Raw genomic sequence first — 19,149 nt, forward strand, 5'->3', positions numbered from 1 at the left:
TCAGAAAACGCAGGTGCATGCCATCTATGACAAGGCAACCTGTCTTTGCAAAAAGGGCACCTGCATTTTCAGTCCTGGGCTCAGCGGCCATCTATCGAAACCTACCAAACCCAGACATTTCTGAAATGTTGACATCCAAGGGAGTCCAGGGAGGTGTGGCTTGCATGGATCTCCTAATGTTTTTTTTTACCAGTAATTCCCTGCAAAACTCAATTATAGCTTAATAAAATCTTGTTTTCCTCACAGTTATGAGTAGGAGAGTTGCAGAATCACTGGGCCAGCATAAATTCCCTACCACCCAGCATTCCCACAGGTCTCCTGATAAAAATGCTATCTCATTTGTGTGGGTAGGTCAAGTGCCCGTGACAGGGAAGGGTTCAAAACGTATTGTGGAAATATCAGAATTATCTATCACAGACCAAATTGGTTTTGCAAGGGGGGCACAACCCATCATTTCCCTCAGTCTCTCAATAAAAATGATACTTCACTTGTGTGGGTGCCCAAAGCAGTGTCAGCCTAATAATGTATGAAACAAAAACTGCCATTCAGGACCCACTCTGGTTTGGGCACCCACACAAGTGAGGTATTCATTTTTTTTTGGGAGACCGAGGGAAAGCTAGGTGATGAGAAATTTGTGGGCAGTGATCCAACACATTTTCCAGATCGAAATGTGAGAAAAGTGTGAATTGTTAGCTAAATTTGAGCTTTGCAGGGGAATCTGGGTAATAGAACACTGGAGGATCCACAACCGCCACTCCGTCAGCCAAGCAGCATCCATGCAAACCCACCGGCCAAGTGCCATCCATGCACACAGTGCACACCGCCACTGAGCACCATCCAAGCACATCGCCAGCCAATAGACAGTCCTTGCACACCACCTGCTAAGTGGCAGTCCACGCACACAGCCAGACATGTGCAATTCATACAGACTGCCAGCCAAGCAACAGTCTCTGCACACTGCCAGCCAAGCGCTAGTCCACACACACTGCCAGCTAAGCACAAGGCCACACACATCACCAGCAAAATGCAGGTTCACACACAGCCAGCCAAACACCAGTATACACAGACCATCAGCTGAACTTCATTTCACACGCACACAGAAACTTTCGCTAGTGTCTAGTGGTTTTCTGCCCCCTTTGGATGCAGGTGTACCTAAAAATACCGCTGATCTGCCCCAGGGGGCAGAAGTAGCCACACTGTGTTCACAAACACATATAAGCAACCCTTGCCTGAGGGCCATTCCCAGACATGCCTACAAACGGATGTATGACGTTACAACGCATACTTTTGCAACGCCTACCTTTACAACGCATTTTTTACACCGCAACATCCATTACAGCGCACACCATCACAACGCATGCCATTACAACGAATTCTTTGAAACTACCTTTACAACGCATTCCACTACAACGCATACTACATTTACAACGCATACCATTACAACGCATTACATTACATTGCATGTAAGGTAAGTTTTGAATAGTGTAGGGGTAAAATTACTATTCTAACTCCAGGGGGTGCAACAGTAGGGTAAGTATTGGATAGTGTAGGGGTAAAAATTACTATTCTAACTCCAGGGGGTGCAACAGTAGGGTAAGTGTTGGATAGTGTAAGGGTACTATGTGTTGTAATGCTATGCGTTGTAATGGTATGCGTTGTAAATGCATGCGTTGTAATGGATTTTGCGTTGTAAAAGTTTCGTTGTAATGGTAGTGCGTTGTAAAAGTTGCGTTGTAAAGGTTGTTCACCCCTACAAACAAGTCTCTGGTGCCTTGTGGGCTTTCTGGCCCCCGGGGGGCAGATCGGGGGCCACTGCCCCATCTGCACCCATGGGGGCAGAAAGACTGGGGCTATTTTTCTTGGGGGGTGAGGGCATTGGTATTGGCCAATATGGGCAGCCCCACCATTTTATTAAAACAAATATTTCAGGTGTTTATAGGCTTTCTGCCCACCCCTTGGGGAAGATCAGGGTTAATAACCCCCACCTGCCCTCCAGTGTGGGAAGAAAGACTGGCCCTTTGGTGTTGAGGGGTGGGGGCATTGGCATCCCCATTGTGGACAGCCCCCAACCCTCTTTTATAAAAAAACATCATCCCTGGTGCCTCGTGGCCTTTCTGCCCCTGGGGGCCGATCGGGGCTATTGCCCCCATCTTCACCCAAGGGGAGGCAGAAATACTGTGCCAATTTTTGTGATTGTTGGGGGTATTATAATGCCCATTTAGGGCAGCCCTCACCCCTAAGTTTATAAGAAAAAAATCCCTCGGGTCTAGTGTGCTTTCTGCCCCATGAGTGGGGGGAGAAAGACTGAATATACCCCAAATTGTATGCAGGGAGCAAAGGCCTTTGCCCAAGTGGCTGGGCCCCCTTCCCTGGTGTCTAGTGGGTGAATCCCTTCTTGGGGATGCACCTCCTGTGGTGATCTCCAAGAAGGGATCCACTGGGGAAGAGTATTCTCTTTCCAATTATACCCCTCCCGTTTGCCTACACGCTCAGGGTGCTGAGGTAGGCCCAGGAGCAAATAGGCAGTGAGCACCATGTGCGCCGATCGTCACTACAGTGAAAAAAAATGCCTCAAGCAGCTGCCAAAGCTCTTCCCCAACTCCTGAGGATGAAAGAAAAGAAAGAAGCCCTCTGTTGTTTACAGCAAAGGAATTTCTTACTGCTGTGCTGAGGGCATACAAGTTACGTCCTTGGAACAGCCGCACTGCAGTGGAGGACATAACCATTACACCCTCGTCATAGAAGGGGATATGGTGTTTCCCAAATGCAATTTGTAAAACAAGTATTTCTCAGGAGCTAGGGCAGTCTGCATCATTATACTTAGAAGCCCTTTTTCCAGGTGCAGGGCAGGCACTTGAGCACTCTTGGAAAATATCATTCCTAGGCATACATACCTGTCTACTACGTCTAACTCTTTTCCTTCGAATAACTATTGATGTGGATGACTAACCTACCCAAGCCTTTACTGCTTATTTTCAGGAGTTTGAGCAGGTGGCATACATTTTCTACGTGTATATGTGTCAAAGTAGGTCTGTTGATCATCTGCCTGATTTCAGTTCAATAACACTCTATCATCAGCATTTAGAATCAGAATTGCATTTAAGTGGCAAAGGAAAATCCTCCAATTTGTGGAGAATTTACTAAGCATGCAGTTGTTTATTTACTTGGCTCACACTACCATGTATATTGTCAGCAGGCATTCAGCTCTCGTTAACATAACCACTCTTACATATTACGGCAATAGGAACTGTTCTTTGCTGGACAATCCACCAGCGGAATGAGCTCTTCCACCAGGATGGCAGTGGCATGATAATTTCACCAAGGGACTAGCAGATTTTGTACTACAAAAATAATCTTCGATCCACAACTATACATGTCTATATTGCTTCATTTAATATATGTGGATACACATATTTATGACAGTCAGATCATTTACCAAAATCCTACTGAAATAGAAAAACATTAAAAACAGAAAGACAAAGGGCACCCTGGCAATATTCTGTGACTAAAGGTAAATGTTTCAGTTGTCCTACCATGCCTTTCAGAAATATTCCCAAAATTTAATATGTTATTTCAGCATATTTTTCTACTTTCCCTTCTGTTTTCCCTCGTGGTTTATGATTTGAAAAATTATTTTTTTCTTGCTTTTTATTAGTTATTGTTAAAGTACTGTGGGGCATATTATCAAGGGGGTTTATCTCCGCTTTTTTGGCTTTAAAAGCCAAAAAAGCGGAGATAAAATTATCTCCCTATTACCTAGCTGTCGCTAACACCAGTTAGCGACAGCTAGTAGGAGATAGCGACCATCTTGGGCCCCACTTTGCATGTCAGTGATATTTATCACTAGTGACATGCAAAGTGGGCGTGCCAAGATGTTAGCGACTGGAAACAGTCGCTAACATCGCTATCTCCTATTACCAACTTTTGGAGATATTCGCGCTAAGCGCGAATATCTCCAAAAGCTAACACCTGCCCTGAGCAGTTCTTAGCCATGTTATCCAATGGGAAGTGGATAACATGGCTAAGAGCATTAGCTCGGTAATGTATGAATATCGCTGACTTTTCAGCGATATTCATGCATTGCGGCCGTTTTTTATCGCATTTGCGATAAACCTTGGTAATATCAAGGTTTATCTGCGATAAAAAATCGCCGCAGATCTGCGGTAAATTTTTGTCTCTAACCAAGCAATAGCGATAATTATCGCAATTGCTTGGTAAGATGCCCCTGTGTTCACAAAAGTAGCATGAAGTTAAGAATTTTGGGCGGTAGTTTACCTGTCATTTGTATATGTTCTATGTAAGCTCTATGGTCCCCATTCATTGTATGAGATCGATCGCTGCATGATAATTTTTCAAATAATGACTCTTACAAGTTATATGAGCGCATGCATTCATTTATTTCCCGGCATTCTCAGACCACAAGCTGGAATTACTGTATATCACTTCATGATAGCAAATACTCATTACAATTATTCCTCTTATAACCATGTTGTGTATACATCAAAGGGCATCCACTTGGATTGCAATTAATTTGTCATGGTCATCACCAGACTCAATCTTTTTAAGACTCTTGAAAGAGGAGCCCTCGCCCCTCCATGCCCTGGCTAAGGGAAAATGAAAATGAGAAATTACTGATTATTATTTAAGATACATATTTTCTTCAATCAAGGAAAATATTTTTAAAGAGTTGTTGTCATGTTGAAACAGAGACAAATTTTCTTTTTGCATTCAGCCATGCATTGGCGGCTGCTAATGGATAGTACTCGGGCGGTAAGCTGGGGGTGAAAGTGATTAGGAGGAAAAAAAATTGACATACCTACCACCACCTTTCCTCAATCCAGCTTCTGTCGACAAAGAAGGAAGCACATAGGCTCCCAGACTCCCCAAGCCAAATCACAACGCTGCTGTCACCAGCATGACTGCAGCATTGTAATTGGTCTGAGCGCCCTGGTTCGGCAATCAGAGCCTGTGAATGTTCTCCACCCAGGCTGTGCAATACAGCCTGGTGGAGAAATACTAGGGGGCATATTATCAAGGGGTTTTATCTCCGCTTTTTTGGCTTTAAAAGCCAAGAAAGCGGAGATAAAATTATCTCCCTATTACCTAGCTGTCTCTAACACCAGTTAGCGACAGCTAGTAGGAGATAGCGACCATCTTGGGCCCCACTTTGCATGTCAGTGATATTTATCACTAATGACATGCAAAGTGGGCGTGCCAAGATGTTAGCGACTGGAAACAGTCGCTAACATCGCTATCTCCTATCACCAACTTTTGGAGATATTCGCGCTAAGCGCGAATATCTCCAAAAACGAACACCTGCCCTGAGCAGTTCTTAGCCATGTTATCCAATGGGAGGTGGATAACATGGCTAAGAGCATTAGCTCGGTAATGCATGAATATTGCTGACTTTTCAGCGATATTCATGCATTGCGGCTGTTTTTTATCGCATTTGCGATAAACCTTGATAATAGCAAGGTTTATCTGCGATAATTTCTGACGATGCTTAGCGTTAAAAAATTCGTTGCTAAGCATCGTTAGCGATAAATATCGCTTAACGTTGGTAATATGCCCCTAAATGCGCACAACTTTTTGGCCAGCACAAGACAGCTGACCAAACCATCATGCACACTTAGAAAGTGCCATCCACTCCTCCTCCTGCTGGCTGTGACAACAGCCCAGCCATGACCACACTGCATCTCAAAATGCAACCAAACAGAGCCAGTGCATACAATTAAAATTATATTAATATTGTATTATTATCATTTTATTTTTCGTTTTTGCACTGCTTAGAGAACAGTGGGGAGACTCTCCCTCACCTTAGCAGACGAGCCTCGCTGCAGTCATGAAGGTATAAGTATTCTCGTTTTTTAAAAGTACCTTCTGCACATTGATATTCTTCGTAACTGTTTTTGTCATCCTTTATTTTCGTCACTTGTAAATGTCCTATCCCTTTTTGTGCACAATGCTTGCTAGTAATCCGTATACATGCCTTTACTATGTGAATAAAAAAAGGGAAACATTTAAAAATTTTCAGTCATCTAACTACAAAAGTCATATTAATAAATGCATACACAGGCGTGGTATACCTAGTAAAGAAAATTATAACCTCTCAATGCAACTTCGAATCTTTCCAAAGGGAATTATGTGCATAAATGTGAGGTAGAAAATTCCAAATCATAAAAATTGATGGAAGTCCATAAGTGAAGAATTCATTTCTGCATCTTCTAGCAGTGTTTCCTTTTTTTAAGTTAATCGTTTGACACATGGCGTTATATGTCAGTCACATTGAAGAAAATACCAGGCGCTGTCAGATGATTTGCTTGTTAAGTATCAAAGCATAAGGTGAGTGAAAAAAGGTTGTACTGCAAATATGCCATAATAAGGTAAACAGCATTTAAAATGCAACCGTTGATATGCATTACCTTTACCCCACATCCATTACAAGGCATATGACTTTAACACAAATGCCTTTACTACACACATATTTCTCATGTATATTACTTTACCACATTTGCATTTACAACAAAAATGTAAGGATTTTGCACTGGAACTGGCACTGAGGAAAGCCAACTAGGCTGAAACGCATCTGCCGAAAGCATTTCATGGACTTCTGCTGCTGTGCGCAAAATTAATCAATAAAGTTACCTGGTGCATCCCCGAGCTGTGTCACACTTCTTTGTCCAGTATGGAGGAAGCTTTGGTTTGTATAAGTGGCTAGCAAGCAGTCGTTGCCTGGGACACGCCCTTTCGTTCAGGTGTGGAATGACTGCAATATTTGGAAAAAAGCATAATCTGCAACATGCCCCCCCCCCCGCAGATTCAAGTTCTACTATGGACGGTATTTACATTCTGCAGCGGGGAGTAGGAGGCAAATTGTATTGCCTGGAAAAAGGGATCAGCCAAGTAAGTTTGTACCCTCCGGGCAGCTGAGCTACTCAGATACTCATGCATTTACTCGCCCACCCACTGAAAGGTTTATGCACCCACTCACAGACCCACTCAGACACTCATGCAGCCACTCACCCATCCACTTAGAGGGTTATCCATGTTTTAGTTTGTACAAGTCACATGTGACATATGTTTCAGGTATGCTGCAAAGCATTGTGTTTGTGTTTAAAAGATTAGAGATGTCCTTTTGAGTTCAATACATTACTTCTGCACTTGCAGGACCCTATGACAAGTACTACATAGAGTGTGTCACCTGTAAAACAACTCACATACATTTTCTCAAAAGCATAGAGTCTCTCTGTCACTTAGTCAGACAGCTACAGAAGCACAGATACATTCAGTCACTTATGCACAAACAGTTATATATGTAGCAGGCTCAATGATAATTAGAAACACACATACATAGTCCTATATCCCACAACACAGACACTAAGGTATTTTTTCAGACACTTATATACACACTTAGAGAGCCATAGAGGTGCTAAAACAGTCATAATGGCACATTTAATTAAACATGTCATGTCATTGCAACCGATATGTAGGCAACTACTGACACAACCTTCTGAACACTGTAGAGAAATAGTCCTTTAAACATTGGAGATATCTTATAGTGCATACCCTGTCTGTACACTTTCACTGCAAACTTCACTTTGCGTGTATTAGCTGTTTCTCAGGTATCACACTCACATTCTAGTACACCTAACTTACTTCTAAGATATGCTGTAGGTATGCCATTAAGCATGGTATTTTGTGCTTAAAAGATTGAGACATCCTTTTGAGTTCAATAAGTTACTCATGCACTTGCAGGCCACTAAGCCAAGTACTACATAGAGTATGCTTCCCATAAAGCAACTAGCATACATTCTTAAAAGCATAGAGCCTCTTTCTCACCAACTCACACAGCTAGAGAAGGAGCTATAGAGTCAGACACAAACTCAGAAATACATTGTCTATGACGCAGACTCAATGTTTTTTTCAGTTTCACCTACATAGCCCTTTATTCCCTATCACAGGTAATGAGATATTTCTTCAGCCACTCATATACAGATGTAGAGAGCCATAGAGGTACTAAAACAGACAGTCACTTGCCAGCACATTTACTTAAACATCTCATGGCATTGCTACAATTGTACTTGTACACTCACTCAGATATGTTGGCAGGCACTGACAGAACCTTCTCATCCGTGCACTGAAATAGTCCTTCAAACGTGGGTGATGCCTACTAGTGCAGACCCTGTGTGTGCACTTTTCGCAGGTTGATTTGGCATATAAGACCTGTTTGTTAAGTCTTAACCCTATGTTTTTGTATACACAAGTTGCCTGTGAGATATGATGTAGGTGTGCTATGAAGCATGGTGCTTTGTGCTTAAAAGATGAGAGATGTTCTTTTGAGTCCAATAGGTTGCTTGTGCACTTGCAGCCTCCTGTGACAAGTAGCACATAGAGTATGCCACTACTCAAACAAATGTCATACATGTTCTAAAAAGCATAGAGTCTCTCTGTCACCTAGTCAGACAGCTACATAAGCACATATCCATTCAGTCCTTTAGTCTGAAACTAGTTGTGCATGCACCCATAAAGGAACTGACATATACGTTCACAAACCATAGAGCCTCTCTCTCACCTACTCTCAGTGCAAAATAACATTCACTCACATGCTCGGAAACCATTAATATATCCAGCAGTATGAAAGGAAGTTGGACAGACACCTACATACTCCTGTAACCCTTAATATAGCCACTGAGGTATCCGTTCAGCCACTTAGACACACAGATAGATAGCTATAGAACTACTAAAGAAGAGAGTCACTGACTGGTACCATTACGTATGTCACTCTTACAGCTGGTTTCGTAAAGACATTGAGACATGTAGCAAAGTGCTGAAACACTCTAGTCATGTATGTAGCCAAGTACTCATTTAAACATGGCTAGATACATGAGAACACAGTAGTGGATATAACCGGATAATGTGAGCAATGTTACAATAATACAACTGTTTATATTGGTACTTCACTAACTGATATTACATAATCAAAACCTAAATAAAGTTAATTATTTTCTGTTCAGACATCAGTTTCTACTTCACTACAGACAGTTGCAATGTCACCCAAAAGTGAGAAGAAAAGAAATGGAGACAAGGATAATACGTCCTCACAACTGAGAAAAAAAAGGGGCCACATGCAGAAAAAGTGCTGAAAGAGAAAAGAGCTGCTTGAAAGAGGACACATATATCTCTTAACATTTTATCTGCACAACTGGAGAGAGTGGAAAATAAAGTAAATAAAGTGTAAGTCTATCTAAAAAAGTAGAAAGGTCAATCATATGAAGTGAAAAAATGTGAGTTTAGACAGAAGGCAGACCCAGTTTAAAGGAATCAGAGTTAGAATCTTCTGTAATAGAGTAATTCACAATCTAATGACAACTATGTAGTTGATAATGCATTTGCTCTGAAAAGGAAGCTATTTATTTTGATTCTAAACAGATTGAAGGCACTGGATAAAATAGTGGTGAGTATGAGGAGGAGAAGAAGCCACAATAAAAGGATTGTCTATAGAAGTATCTTTTGAAATGTGTTCAGTTGTGAATGGGGACATACTTCTAGTACTGAACCTGCCTAAAATGAAGAAAGTTATTTCCAATAGAACACATTTGTGCATGCAGTTGAGGAATTAGAATGATGTTATGAGATGACGGATGGTTCTCCTATTCCAAAGGAGGTAATGGTAGCTAGAAATTTAGGGGAAGTTATAGCTGAAGTGGTACAGCAAAGGTGTAGACAGGCCCCTGTATACAAAAGGGACTATAGCAGTATTTGCAGTGTTTGGCAGGAATATTTTGATATATTGAGAGTTTCCTACATATGTTTCCATCCAAAAGTCTTAAACAGAAAATTGGCATTTTGGGCAATGGATGGTAGCTTTGATGACCGGCTTGGACAGATACCAGCTGTTAAATACAGATCAACTAGATTATACTCAGAGGATCTTAGATTTTGCCAGTGTATTCCATATATATTTCACCTTATGCTTGAGAGTGACTTGTCAAGCCTATCTTATGCAGTAAGCCACGTTCTAAAAACAGGCTTGAATCTGCAAAATATCACAGCCAAGGAATTCATCGACAATGTTCAAGGAAAAGATGAAAGCCTGGAATACAACTTGATTTATTTAATGTTGTCCCAATATGGCACCATTGGATATTGGTATCATCATCATGGTGAGCTGAAATGTATATTGAGAAACCTAGGACCACCTACTTGGTTTCTAACATTCAGTTGTAAGGAATATGCAGGGGACAACCGGCTTGAATTCCTGCAAGAAGCAAACTCAAACATAAAAGACATCAATGTGAAGACCACAAGAGAACTTTGCTCACTGGACCCTGCAAATTGTTGCAGATATTTTAACCACAGGCTTTCATCTGCAACAAATCCAATCCTCCTCTTGGCCACATAACTGATGTATTTTGGTGCAATGAGTGCCGAGCTAGAGGTGCTCCACATATTCACATTCTATTATGGCTATAGGACGCACAGACATTTTGAAGAGTCACTGATGAGTCTGTCTTGTCTTTCTTATAACAGTATGTCACATGCTCCATCCTAAAAGACAGTGCTGACAAGGGCTTGAGACAACAAGTATTACGGTTTCAAATTCATAAATGTGGGAAGCACTGTTCTTAAAAATACATATGCACAGGAAATATTCACACAAGATATCGTTTTGGATTTCCATGACCTGCCATCTCAGAATAAGAAGTCAATAGTTTTTTGTGTGCAGTCGGACATACCTTCACACAGAAACCACTCAAAAATACATACAACCTGAGAAGAGCAGTGGCTTCCATGTATATCAATGACTACAACCCTGTGACTCTGAAGATATGGAATGTAAATATGGTTCTACAATTTGTTGCAGACAACTCCATCACTTTTGCTTACTACGTGACTTCCTATATAACAAAATCAGAGATCATTTCTCAAAAATAGTCTTGTAGTGTAGTTCCTATCTTCCCAATAGGCTCTGCGCATTGGAATAGTACCTACAGCAGTAAAGGCCTAGGCCAGACGTTAACTAGGTCTACTACTGTCGATACTAGACTTAATTTTTGGGTTTGCCAGCTAAGCTCAGAGTTCGCTAGAAACTTTCTCGAATGTTCAAGGAAGGATTAACTTCCCTGATTAGACAAGAAGGGATTTAGTTTCTGACAACCATAGAACATGACAACTTTGCTCTCCCCTAATCAAGAGTCAATCTCAAGAGTCGTGTGAGCACAAGGCAATTATTTTACTCAGTCAGTACGTGCATTCTTAGTCTCATCAGAATGTAGAGAAAAGGAAGAGACGGGCGTGTTCAATAAAAGATGTTATTTATTGATCAGTCTCTTTTCTCGTACAAGAGAAATGGATCGATATTATTGCGATACTTATAGTTAAGTAAAGTGCATACATTAGAAGCAATAGTATAAAATAATACTGTAAAAACATTGATATGGTTTCTGAGCCATATGATGTTTAAAATAATTAAAATATATTTACATACACATATACATTTGACTAAACGTACTCAACTGGTGTTTCTAAATACGCCTACCCCGTGTACCTGACCTAAGTCTAATGCGTGGGCGGGAATAGAAAGTTACAGTTTAAGTTAAGTTTGTTTTTGCCAAGTGAATAACTAAAGAATTCTCTAGGAGGGGTTATTCAGTTCTGTACCTGGAATTTAGGATGAATGAGGAATGGTATCTCTTTCTCTGCTCTCGATATTCCAGGCTGCCTGCGAGGGCTACCCGGAAGCGCCGGTGCTGGGTCTCTCGGCTTGAGATAGCAGCGCGTCTCTCAGCGCGTCAGGAAGGCGGGGCTGCTGCCTGCGGGGTCTGCTTCTGCTCTCTGCTTCGGCAAGTATGGCTGCTCCGTCTTGTCACCACGCGTGTGTTTTGCATAGGGCAAGGTCGGCAATATTTATACCTTAAAGGTGCCGGGATTGACGTAAGGATGGACATAGGTACGTCAATAAAGATGTCATACGACTTGCTCGTTAGCACATTCTTTACTAAAGTTCTCTGTGAAATCAAAACAATGGCCGCACGGATTATCCAGGTTGTCATAGGTTTGATTTGTTATGAGAACGTCGTATGCCTTATCAGGGGCTGGAGGAATGTCGCTTGTCTAATTAGATCTCAAGCGTTATGACCTAATCAGATAACACGTTCCTGTGCCGTAGTGTGACTGCGTCAGATAACGGTATCTGCATCATGGGGGATTTCTTGCCTCATGGGCTGACTGTTAGTTAACTAGCTAGTAAGTTTAACCAGAATAGGGTCAGGAATAGGGGGATTGATTCAGAACCTATAGAAATACACGACACCCACTCCACGCTAACTATGGTCATATCTACTAATCTATGCATAGTATAACATAGTACAACATACTATAGAGTATAGTGTATACCTTACCACCCCAAAATACATAAATGCATTTCGAAATTTTCAAATATACTGAAAAATTGCAGTCATATATATTGTATGCACTTAAGCTATGAATTAAATGCAAAAGTAAACACGCATTGTTATGCATTATTGCTTGTTGGTATATGAGAAATACACATGAAATGGCTCTCAATATGGCTATACAGAAAAAAAGTCGAAACCATTTCATCACATAAAATATATTGTGAACATACCAGCGGGCAGCTAAAGTCTATATAAAGTCTATAAAGTATCTAAAAATAGAAATCTTAGTTCTCTAGGAATAGTTTCTTACTTTAAGCAGAAGATCAGTGTCCCGGAAAAAAATATAGGAAGAAAAATATTTTAGGGGCTTGCTGAAAAAATTGCTGTCCGTGAACTGGATTGTAATTGTTCATGTGACTTTCTTTTTAAAAGTTAAAGGCCGAATTCAGGGAACGCCGTGTGCGAGTTTACTCAAAAGTCTCTATTTCTGTTCTGGAGAGAACATCATATCATTCAGGCTTTCGAAAAAACTGTCAACAGCTTCATGGGAAAGTTCCTCTAAGTCGGAAATAGGGGTAACCATGCATTCGTGCGCATGATTGTCTCCATTGACATTCTGATTTGCATTGCTGACAGAAGGTCGTACCTGTTCGATGCTGCTTTCATCTCGTACTTCACTACTCTTCAATCGCAGTGGTGAAGATTCCAGGAATGCCGTCATCAGAATTGGCAGCCTTTGAGGGCAGCACAAAGCGTGAACCTTGGTAGGAACCAACAGTGTATCTGCATCCACCGGCGCATCCGATTGTAGCGTCAGACAGGTGTCTAACACGCATTCTTCTCCGCATAGCAGACACCTTAGTACAGGTAAAACACACCTTTGCCACATTGGTCGAAATGATAGAAACCAAGTCATGTTCAGGTCTCTAAGCCGGGAGAGTCCCAGGATTTTTGATATCCGGTCCCGGTATCCAATGGCTAGGATCGTATCTTCCATTGTCGTCAGAGTTTGGTCTGTGACATGGGTTGCCATAACGAAAAATAAGGACTAGGAATAGGATTCCTGCAATTAGTCCCAGGATCAGGGGAAGTCCGCCAAAAATCGAATGGACGAAATCTGGAAAAATACCCAGTATGGCTTTGAATGGTGTTAATGCCATCGAAAATACTGTCTTAAATACCTTTGAGACTCCTGTGGTATCAGAAATATTTAAGATTTCGCTCAGGATTTCCGCGAAATGTACGGGGGAATTGGTTGATAATAATGTATGTATCTCTGCAGTCGTCCTTGCGACTTGTAGATCATACGTTTCTTTAGATGACGTGAGCCTTGTAGGCGTCTGAAGAAGCTCTGTTTTCATTCTGCTTAAAGTGTCTATTCGAATAGAAGTAATTTTCAGACCGGGCCATGCCCTTGCCTCCCTGTCTGGAAAGGAGCTGGGGAACAAAGAACGTCCACAGCACTTGACCTTCGCCGTCGTAGTGACGAGATAAGGAGTCCCGGGCATAAGACTACAACATCTGCGGTCTACAATAAGAATGTAACTCCCATTATAGAGTCTTTGAAAGAATGGCTCTATTTCAGTTGCAGGTGCGCCTTGCTGGTGACATGAAAGGTTGTATGAATTCCCTTCACAGGCTCCGTGCAAACTAATACCGTTACACAGAAGCGTGCCGCTTAGTGACATAGCACAATTGTTGCCACTAAGAAACACTTTCTGTCCTTTGTTACTGACACATGCATGTGAATAGGGCAGGTTCCAAGTTGTTTTAAGGTACCCCTTTCCCAATTTCTCGTACATGCCAGCCTGTATATATTTTTGGCAGTATTGAAACCTGAAGGTTGAGATTGGAATATTTATGATTCCGTGGATTATCCATTCACTGACAGGTCGTTCTGACATTGTCAACGGTAATCTTTCTAGTTTTTCAATGCTCAAGATTGTATAATCAGCACCCTTCTGCGCCATACCGATTTGTCTATCAGTAAGGTTAAAGATTTGGAATAGTGACGTTGTGTTGATTAAACGCCAAGGCACATAGCCAGAACGCAGATTTTGTAACGTCCAGCCAAGCTGTACAATAGAACGCAATTGTGACTGACCATGTTGTAATAACAGTAAGTCTTGCGATAATATATCGATTGCTGAAGACACAATGCTGTCCAATGAAAAAATTCTGGAGGACAGAGTCATTAACCCATTGTCCACTACAGAAAGTGATTTTTCCAAATTAATACGGTCAATTTCCCGTATTCTTTCTGCTGTTTCAATTTGAGTAACCTTCCAGGCCTCATTGTATGCTGCATATACAGAGGCTGCTATGAAACGCTTATGACGCTGTTTGCGTGGTCCCAGTATGAAATCACGCAAGTCAGCACCATCAGTAAGTAAAGTTAGGTGTTGCTTAATTTCAGGCAGTGTGGAAGTTTGTAGCCATTGAAGGCATAATTTGCCCACACTGTAGGTTGTTATTATCCCTGGGTGATGTCTTTGGGGATATCTAGGGTCTGGCCTGGTCATTTTGAAACCCTGTGTTTTATTCAGGAATCTATCTTGACAGTTATTTGTATCTGTGGGCCAGATCAACCATTGTTTCCAATCAGGATGTGTTCTGTTTTGGTTAAGTATATGGTTTATGTCTATTTCTTCATCTGTATCAGAGTTATTGCTAAACATTGTTGGCTTTGGAATAGACAGGTTATTTAAATCTTTGATTTTGGCTAAGCCAAGACAGGTGGTTTGTTGAACAGTGTCATTTAAAAATATCATTTGTTCTGGGATCATGCAGGCTCTAAACAAAGCTTCTATACCCTGTACTTGCCATTCTTTTGTACCCCAAACACTTTTCAAATCAACATTTTTGTCCCAATAATCAAATCCAAAAGTATTCATTTTTTCAAAGAATAAGTCAGAATAAATCAATTTTGTGTTGGTTATCATGGTTTTAGTCCCTGTCTTGTTTGACAATTTAAAATAAAATGTTTCCGCATTACTTGTGTTAAAACCTGAAAAATATGAATATTTGCCATACACGGTTCTTGAGCTCCCTTTTGGAGGTGTAGCACAATGTTCCCATTGATTAAAATTTAAAACATTTCTAGGTTGTGCAGATTTATGCAAGAAATGGTTACCATAATGGTTATAGCAGTACATACTATCATAATTTGTAGAACCTTGCAAATAATCATGTTTTGTAAATTTAGCAGACATTACTAAGTCAGACATCATATTGTTTATACTTTCAAAGTCCCAATCATCAGCAAATGAGTTTGGTTTTGCAAAGTCACTCAAGGCGATCTTGATTTGGTGTGGATATTTCAGGATCTCGACCGGACCATAAATTTCATAGTCAGTGTTGTCCCAGGCTACCCCACCAGGTATTGGAATTGCTGTGAAGTTGGCTGAAGAAAGTTCTGAAGAAAGTTCTCGTTTCTCGACGTGTGAAGATGTGTGTGGTTTGAGGACCAAGTTGATGTTCTGACTTGCTGTGTCCATTTTAGCATATTTTCCCTCAATGAAGCGTCCCAAGGTAAATACCATGATGAGCCAAAGTATGAGGATAAATGCACCAAAACCCACCCAAAATTCAATCCATGGAGAAATCAGATATGTTTCTTTTAGTTGTTTCAAAAGTTCCTTCGCTTTGTCTTTAAAGAATTTTGATGATGGCTGTGTCTTTTGTTCGCTGAAACCGTCAGAGGAATCATCGAAGTTGATGAAGTAACCGGATGCAGTTCTGTCAATTGTTCCAATTGGTTCAGGCTTTTTGTTTCTTGCATTTTCACTTGGTACTTCTGTATAGATTGGTGTGTCTCTGCTAAATGTCTTTATTTGGGTTTTTAGAGGTCTTAGTTCTATTGCATTGTTGCATAGTCCTTGTTGTTCTTCTGTAGGCGTTTCGAATGTGATGAGCCTCTTTGATAGGACCTCTGTACTGGTAGCAAACCTTGGTGTTCTGCTACTTATTGGGAGTCCACTTGGCCTACCGTTGGTTATCGGCCACATGTTGTGGTTTTACCAGGTCGATGGATACAACTCGGTTCTCCTCTTTTCCAGCAAGTGGCGGTAGTATAACTGATCTTGTCCCGTTGACAGACAAGACAGGAACTGCTTTTCTGTAAGAAGGCCCAAATTCCTTCTTTACCGCGATCTTCTCCCTGACTAGATCCCCGACTTTTGGAATCCAGACAGGTCTTGCTGGGACAGGTGGTGATTCTTCAGTGGTCGTTGGCTGTTCTTTCAACTGTATGTTGCTCAGGTCTTTTCTTGTTTTGTTTAAGTCCTGCAAAATAGCCAAACGGTCTTTGACATCAAAGCTTTTTTCTGTTACCACTGAAGTCTGACTATCAAGGTCAGAGATCAACATCCTAGTTCCGAATAATAATTCGTACGGACTGAATCCCTTCAGAGAATTTCTTGGCAAGTTATTTAGACTACGTTGGACACTTATTAGATGTTTGACCCACCCAGCTCCCGAACCTAATATCCTTTCTATTATAGATTGCTTTCTGTCTTGGTTTTTTCTTTACACCATCCCATACCCTCAGGAAGGAAGTGAGAAGATTCCCGCTGGGCTGTGCTCATTTGGCCATTCTTTCCCCCCCCAGGCTGGATTGCCTGAGAAAAAGAAAAAAATGGTCGAACGTAGCATGCTCTTAGCGTATATGCCATTTAGACTCGCAAATCTTGTATAACAGTCCGGACGTCAGCCGAGTGCTGTGGATCTACATTATAAGTGGGAACTAGCCTGTATATGTTAATCGCAAGCCATTCTTTTTAGTGGTGATGTTATCTGCCTTGATACGACGAGGTATTAAACTGCTTCTCTCCCCACTGCGATCTCTGTTGCAGTTTGGGCAGTTTTTTACAAACATGGTGTAGTGCAGGCTCATGCCTGGCCACCAGTACCGTGATTGTAATTCTTCCAGAGAATCTTTTAATTTAAGGTGTCTGAGACCCTCGCCCATGTGTGCGTCTGCGATTAACAAGTTTCTCCTGTCCATGTTTGGAATCACTCTATCCCCCACTCCAGGGATTCGAGCAAAAGGAATGGAGTTTGCATCTATGATGTATGTGTAATTGAGTGGATAGTTGATCGGTAACGCCGAGCAGTCGCCTTTTGATGACGTTTTTACTGCCAGCAATGTTTCGCCGTCAATGTATTTTAATGTACGCTTTTTCCGATCTACGGGAGCCGGTTTACTGGCTGCCGCTGCGGCTGTTTCAGCCAATGAATTCCCTACAACGTGAACGCCATCACGCTGGTGACTCAGTGAGTGTGTCACGTGAGTCTTTGGTAGTTCTTTTTTCAAAAGAGCTACCTGTTCCCAGAGCAGTCTCTGCTTTATTGGTGCATCCGTGTCATCTTTGTAATCGTTCTGAATCCAGGTCTGCAAATCCTTGTTATATGCTTTGACGCAGAAATATGAATCTGACACTATAAGTGTCGGGAATTCGCGATCCGCATTATCTAGCGCCATTTTCAAAGCTAATATTTCAGTTTGTAGTTCTGAATTAGTTTCTACTGAGTGTGATTTTGTTAATAGAGGTCTTAGTTTACCTCCGTGCCACACTTCTTTTGTAATCTCACATGTGGGATTGTATGCATGTTCTCCCCAAACGGAGGGTTGAGCATGTCCGTCTGTATAGATTACACAGGCGTAGTGTCGTAGAGGCAGAATGTCGATTGGCAGAGGATACGTTTTTTCATATTTTAGATTTTTTAATTCTTCTAGTTCTTAAAAGACTGTCAACCAGGCAATACTTGATAATTCATATCCTCCGTACTGGATTTTCAGATGGGCAATTCTGGACTTTTTGAAGTTGAATTTGTAACCCTCTGCAGCGAAACCAAGTATTATGGTGTTCACTCTTTTCAAGTGAGTCTCCAAGTCATTATCTGTTAAGTAAATGTCATCGACATAAGATAATGCTTCATCATCATATAGTTGTAGTAATTCTGTTACTCTCGCTGAGAATACCCCCGGGCTGTTCTTGTACCCCTGGGCTAACCGACAGAATTGTTTTTGAGTGCCATTTACTGAGAATGCAGTTAAATATCTGCTCTCTGGTGCTATGTTTTGACAAAAGAATCCGTTGGAGATGTCCAAGGTTGTTTTGTATTTTTTGCGCACTATGTTATTCATTAGTGCAGCACTGTGTGAGTTTTGCACTGCAAAAGTTTTGCAACATGTGTTAAGGTGTCGGTAATCCAAAACTAGACGGTACGAATTGTCTGGTTTGGAGACCGGAAACAAAGGATTGTTCATTTGTGAGGTGCAAGTTTCAATCACCCCCTGGTATTCTAGCTGATCTAGTATTTCATTTACTTGTTTTTTAGCTTCTTGCTTAATTGGGTACTGCCTTTGTGCAGTAGGTTGTGATTTTAACTGGATTTTGTGAGGAGGAGAATCCTCATCCCATCCTACATGATTTTTATATAAAGCAGGTGCTAAGGCCACTGCCCACTTTCTAGCAAGTGTATATTTTTTATGAATCGGTATTTGATTCGAGAAGGCAGGCATAATTACTTCTTCGCCATGAGGGCACTCCCTGACAAACTCTGGTGGCCAGTCTTTTTCAGCTAGAAGTATGTCATAACCCTTTGAGAGGTTATCCCAAAATAGTCCCCTTATTTTCCTAGTCTTATCTCCCTCTATACGTAATGTTATCTCGTATATTTTGTGGGGCTTGCTAACTCTGGTATCTGCAGTTTCCACTTGAAGGTATTCATTCGTGTCCACTGTCTC

This window comes from Lissotriton helveticus, chromosome 4_1 (assembly GCF_964261635.1).
Source record: "Lissotriton helveticus chromosome 4_1, aLisHel1.1, whole genome shotgun sequence".
Classification (NCBI taxonomy): Eukaryota; Metazoa; Chordata; class Amphibia; order Caudata; family Salamandridae; genus Lissotriton; species Lissotriton helveticus.